This window comes from Bactrocera latifrons, unplaced genomic scaffold, assembly GCF_001853355.1.
Source record: "Bactrocera latifrons isolate USDA-ARS-PBARC rearing strain unplaced genomic scaffold, ASM185335v1 scaffold_1, whole genome shotgun sequence".
NCBI classification, from domain to species: Eukaryota; Metazoa; Arthropoda; class Insecta; order Diptera; family Tephritidae; genus Bactrocera; species Bactrocera latifrons.
Genome location: NW_017534407.1, coordinates 1,044,954 through 1,051,533, shown reverse-complemented (window position 1 = coordinate 1,051,533; position 6,580 = coordinate 1,044,954). Strand labels below are relative to the sequence as shown.

The following is a 6,580-nucleotide window of genomic DNA, read 5'->3' as shown; positions in this document are numbered from 1 at the left end:
AAAAATTAATTTAATAAAAATAAGTTATACAAAAATAAAAATGTTCCCATAAATCAATTAGAAACAGTTTGAGTCATTAAAAAGCTCAGCCGCTAAAAAGCAGCAAAAATTCAATGTTGTGAAATTTCGCGAAAATTTTCGGTATTTATTTATTTATTGTTTTTTTTTTTTACCAACAATTACAACAAAAAGGCTTCGTAACGTCGAATTTTGAACTTTTGGCAATATTATTGCTTATGCGAAGGTGTCACTGACACCCACCATCCAGCCAGTCTGCCAGCTGCGCGCAGCAAACTCTCCGCTGCCAGCAAAACACCCGCTGCAACAAAAGCAACTGCGCCAATTGCATGCGGTGAGCACTGCTAAAAGACTTTATTCGATCAGAGTCAGTCGGCCGCTTGGCTGGTTGGGCTGTGCACGATCAACTTCATCATCGACGTATTCATAATCAACGCCGCCATTATTACTTGTTAATCAGTATCAACTATATGAAATAACAGCAAAACAACAAAAGCAACAACAATTGCCAGCGCGTAACACATGGATTTTTGCCTTATAATAAACGTATAAATATTTCGTTGTTTTTGTTGGCCATCAACGTCGACGTCGTTGCAGTTATAAGCGAGCGCACGAGTCCCTGAGCGGTGCGCGAAAGCGTTGCCGCCGTCGCCGACGCCGTCACTGTCGTCGTCGCTAAGTTTTCTGTGAATGCCACGGCCACTGCAAGAGGAAGCGTGAATGCATTTGCCGTTTACCTCTAGTCGAGCTTTTTATAATCTATAACCACAACATACATACATACATGTGTATATATCTCTATTATATGTATGTATATGCAAATGTGTACATACATATGTACATTTGTGTGATCTTTATATTTGAATGCGTGTATATTTCATTTCATTTTAGCATTAATGCAAAGCAGACAATACCTGCAATAACAACAATAAAATACCATCGTGCGCCTAAATTAATCAGCATTTTGGCATATGTGTGATCTGCAAGAATGTAAGGAAATTCGCGCAATAACTTTTGTACAATATGAAAATAATATATACATACATACATACATATAAGGAATGTGACTACAAATAACTTAAACTAAAAATTAATAATTTCACAAAAATCGACAAGGAGTCAACAAATAATATTATTAGTGTGTTAGTGTTTGTTTAAATGTTTTGGTTTCTATAAAACAACAAAAAAAAACAAAAAAGGTGTATAACTGCGCGGGCATACTCATATACGCATCATCAGTCGATATAGMGTGTGTTCATACATACATATATGTACATATGTACATGTATAACGTGAATGAATTCGGCTCGTACGAATATCGTCTACCCCAAGGGCAATAAACCTACTATTGCATGCGATATCAATACATCACATCACATCGCATCGCATCGCACGGGGTCAACGACAGAGTGTGCTGCTGTTTAAACGTTGCCGCCGCGCGAGTGAGAGTGTAGCAGAGTACGACCTCCGGCGTCTCCTTACGTCACTGACACCGCCACTGCCTTTGCCGGAGACACCAGCTACAAGCAACCAACAACCGAAGCGACTGTCACTGCCGTATTATTACTTTGGTTGTTACTGTTGTTGTTGTTGTCGTTGCATTCGTCACACCGCGCTACGTTACGTATTTACATTTGCGCTTGCATACATATACATACATACACACGTATATGCATGTACTGAAATTATCTCTGATTTCGCGACGCTGAGCCGTTTGAACGGCCTCTCCTCCTTTGAGATCTCTGCTCGACCGCTATCATTACTGTTGTTGTTATCAGACACGAATTCACGCATTGACAATCGTAGCAAGTGTTCAATGGATAAATAATGCACATGACATAATGTAATGAAAGTATAGAAAACCAATACGTAATGTAATTAAAAACAAAAAAACAAGAAAAAAAAATACAAAATTATTATTTCGTCTCTTCGCATTATCATTTGCTGTTTGCTGATATTTGCATATATTGAGGATAATGGCTCAGTTAAAGGAGTGAATCTTTACTTTCTCAAAAGGTGAGTACACTTAATACATATCGTTGCAAATGATTTCCAAATTTAATTTTCCGTTATATTTTATAATCCATGAGTATCCTTTAAGCTCATACTTAAGTTAACTATACCAGTATTATAATGAGGTAAGATCAAATTTTTGATAGTTTGTTGGAATTGAATAGACTTCGAAACTACTAAGTGGATTTGAAAAATTCGTTCAGCGTTAGGGCGTTACACTCTCTCCGATGAACATAAGCTATATTATATTTTCAAAAAAGTCAAGGATTATTACTGAAAAGACAATAATGTAACTCAAGATGTAAAGAAATTACTAAAAACGTTCCTTATATCTTGTCCGCTGTCTCTTAATACACTGATCTATGACAATATCGTCGTATCATCGTTCCATCGACTACGGTATTTGCCGTTAGCAATGCGCAAAGGACCATAAATCTTCCAAAGAACCTTTCTCGCAAACTCGTAAAGCCGACTCCTCAGATGTAGTTATCATCCATGCCTCTGGCACCACATAGCAGGACGGGGATGATGAGTAACTTCTAGAATTTGGTCTTTGTGCGTCGAGAGAGAGAACTTTACTTCTCAATTACCTACTCAGTCTGAAAATATAACCTGTTGGCAAAAGTTATTTTGCGTTGGCCAAACTTCGTCTTGCTTTCGTTCACTAACAAAGCCATTTGCTTCGCTTCCTTACCTAATCTGGAGAAAGCAGAACTAACGGCGCGGTTTATGAGGCCAATGATATCAGTATCATCGGCGTACGCCAGCAGCTGTACACTCTTATAGAAGATTGTACCTTTTCAAATCAAGTCTGCACCTCAAATTATTTTCTACAGGAGTAAATTAAAGAAGTCGCACGATAGGAAGTCGCCTTGTCTGAAACCTCGTTTGGTATCGAACCCCAGTATTAGTCCTTACTAAAATTAGTCCCTTCATATTAAAGACTTTTTCATTACCCTTATATGACTTGTGGAATAACTCGATTCGGAATGTCTGGAAAAGAAGCATAGCACGGCTCAGCGCCCATTTGGCGCCCTAGTACAATAATGAGTAAATAAAAATGCTTTCAAACCTATTAAGTTTTGTGAAATAGCTGCTGTAATCACAAACTCTTCGGGGTTAATCATTTTTATGCTCAACAGACATAAATGCCTGATCACAAGAAAATTTACATTTTCGTTAAATTTTTTTTATTTATGCATTGAAGTACTGCATAGTGATAGAATGTAAACTGCGATAATATGCAGTGTTTGCTGACCTCAAAATCAGCAGTAGCCAATATGCAATATAATTTTTTGTGTCTCAGTTTCGCATATTTCTTTTTTTCATTAATATATTGACCCACTTGAGGCCAGTTCGAACAAAAAAAGCTGAAATATTTTAATGCTGAATCGTGGAAAAAATTAGTGCATTTCCCAGAGGGTTGCCAACTGGAACAAATGTTGAATAAGCTGCGCATTTGTTCTTAGCAATATTGACAAAAACAACTATTTCAATTTGAAAACAAGAAATAGCGTTAAACTTCGGCTTCAGCGATGTTATTCCCTCACTAGTGTATTTTTAATAGTAATATCTGTAAATCTGAAACCAAAGATTCCAAAGATTGGCATCGCATCCAACCGTTAAGCCACGCTATTTGATATAAACTACCGTTTAGTCTTTAATTAGGAAAAGTAGCTTTTAAGAAAATGATAATCTTTTATGAAGATCTTGCAAGGCAGTCATATGTTATATTGCCCCGATCTGAACAATATGTTCGGGGATTACACCATTGCCTTAAATCATAATCCATGGCAAATTTCGTGAGCATATCTTGTCAAATGAAAAAGTTTTCCATACAAAGACTTTATTCTGATCGTTCAGTTTGTATGTCAGCTATATGCTTCAGTGACCCGATATTGGCTTCTCTGACAAATGAGCGGCTTTTTGCCCAAAATTTCATATCGATATCTCAAAACCTACAGGACTAGTTAGCGTTTATACAGACAGACAAGCGAAAATGTCTAAATTAACTCAGCTCGTCTCATTTTCTTCTGGGTGTTTCGAATTTCGACAATGAAACTCCTAAAATATAAATATTTTGGACGGATCAAGCCAATTAATGGGTTACTTTGGTTACAAAAAATATTTTAATTTTTTTCGATTCGATGTTCGATTTTGTTTTAATACCTGTAATTGAAAACATCCCTCGTACAGGACCTTGTAAATTACATTTCGAAACCCTTTATAAAATTTCTTGTAAATTATATCTCGAAACCCTTTATAAAATTTATTAAGATCGGTGAGTCGCGACTACCGACTTTAAAAACACAGTTTCGAGGAAAAGGTGTCCAAAAGTTTAAATTTTAATAACTGATTTCGAATGCCCAACTTTTCAAGGCTGTTTCTCCAAAACTATTACTCGAATCAATTTTAGCATTTCCGACAATATTCTAGAGATGTTATAGCATTAAAGCAAAATTATCGAACCCCTGAAACCCATGTAACCGCTTAATTTGGTGGCCCTGCCCGAAGTGATTTCAGGGAATTTGTAATCAATTTCCCTAATTTTCTTTCGGTCTTTTAGCTAACTGTATTGAATTAGAAATGAAAAAGTCACCAGTTCACTTTCATAACTTGCACTTGTGCTGGCACACACACACATTCAAAACCAAAACCAAGCTCACATACACACGTACACGCCTAAGCAGTGCAATCTAAAATTCTATGCATTTTCATATACTCAGTGTCATATTTATGTACGAACATGAGCGACTGTAAATGCGGGCGCATATATGTRTACATTTGAGTGTGTGTGTGTTTGTGTGTTCTATGCGCTGACCTAGACATTGACTAGTGCACTTGTTACGCCTCGTATGCCAAACAAAACGCAGTGAACGCAACAACCAAACACTAACAACACACTAATAACAACTGATATTAACCGCAACAACAATTTCAGAACTGGATTTTACTGTAATAAAATGACAAAAAACATAAAATATAGCATACAAACTTTAAATAGAGAATTGTTTACGAGAGATACTGTTTCAGCCGGCGATAACAAGGTGCATGATGAAGAGATGAATTGAGAAGGGTGCTGAGTATGTACTATACTAATAGCAGCTAGGTTTGTTCCGGCCGTATTGGACAGATCAGAATGACGGAGCGTTAGTTTGTTAGTTTTTCGAAAATCAGTATTTTTAAAATCCAGTATTTTTTTTTAGAAATTTTGGCACGTTTTTGAAAATTCAACAACTTTTTTAAAATTCTAGTACGTTTTTTGAAAATTCAGTACTTTTTTAAAAATTCAGTGCTTTTTTAAAAATTCAATAGTTCTTGAAAATCTGTTTTTTTTTTTAATTTATTCCTTTTTTGAAAATTCAGTACTATATTGAGAAAAACCAGTACTTATACGAAAATTGAGTACTTTTTTGAAAAATCAGTACATTTTTGAAAATTCAGTACTTTTTTGAAAATTCAGTACATTTTTGAAAATTCAGTGGTTTCATGAAAATTCATTACATATTTGTAAATCCAGTATTTTTTTTGAAAATTCAGTACTTATTTGAAAAATGAAAACCATTTTTGTTAATTCAGTACTTTTTGAAAATCAGTACCTTTTTGAAAATTCAGTACATATTTGAAAATTCAGTACTTTTTTGAAATTCAACACTTTTTTGAAAATTCAGTAATTATTGGAAATTCAACATTTTTTTGAGATTTCAACATTGTTTTGAAAATTCAATACTTTTTTTAAAAATCCAGTACCTTTTTTAAAATTCGGTATATTTTTTTGAAAATTCAGCACTTTTTTGAAAATTCCGTACGTTTTTAAAAATTTAATATTTTTTTAAGAATTCAGTTCTTTTTTGAAAACTCGCTGTTTTTGGTTCAAACCGCGTTCTTTCCAGTCATCTTAATTTCTGTGTTCTCTCTATGCAAACACGCCGCGCTTGTGTGGCTGTGTGCGAATACGTTACTAATTTGCTAGCCAGCTAGACTCGACTTGACTCTTTCGAGCGCCTAGATTGTTTATCGTTACGTGCTTTTTCACAATGTCAACGAAAATACAGTTAACTTATGTTTCACTTCTCAAGGTTTTGTAAACACGCTTTGAAAAACTAAAATACTCGCTCGCACTAAACATATTGTAGTAGTTGCTTATTTGTAGAATAGACAGAAATAGCTGTGCACACACACACACGTATGCAGGGATGAAAACATAAATGAAAATAATAGTAAGAATAGTAATAACAAATCTATACTATGTATGTATGCATATGCAAATCTAACAATGAGAAACGTTATTTTGCTGCCGGTGGCACTGACAGGGCGGTCGTTCGACAAGCTCCAAAGAAAATACTTAACAAAATAATAATTTGGTAGCAGCGTGGTTGGACGTGAGTTGAGCCAAAGCAATTGTAGCAGATCTAAGCGTTTTGCGGCGGTTTGCGTCTTTGCATATATGTACATACGTACATACATATGTGTGGCATGAACTTGAAGACAGATGTTGTTTCAGCACAGTTTATTAACTGAGTGTTTGTTTTTTTTTTTTTTTTTTTTT

At 35.2% G+C, this 6,580-nt stretch overlaps 1 protein-coding gene across 1 annotated transcript in view; it reads left to right on the top strand.

The window, feature by feature from the left end:
- The first annotated feature begins 1,179 nt into the window (after positions 1-1,179).
- The window catches only part of LOC108965217 (ecdysone-induced protein 74EF), a 131,246-nt gene continuing 125,845 nt past the window's right edge, over positions 1,180-6,580 (top strand). Inside the window, exon 1 of the mRNA XM_018927467.1 lies at positions 1,180-2,034. The gene's annotated coding sequence lies outside the window, so the exon portion shown is untranslated. The remainder of the gene's footprint in view (positions 2,035-6,580) is intronic.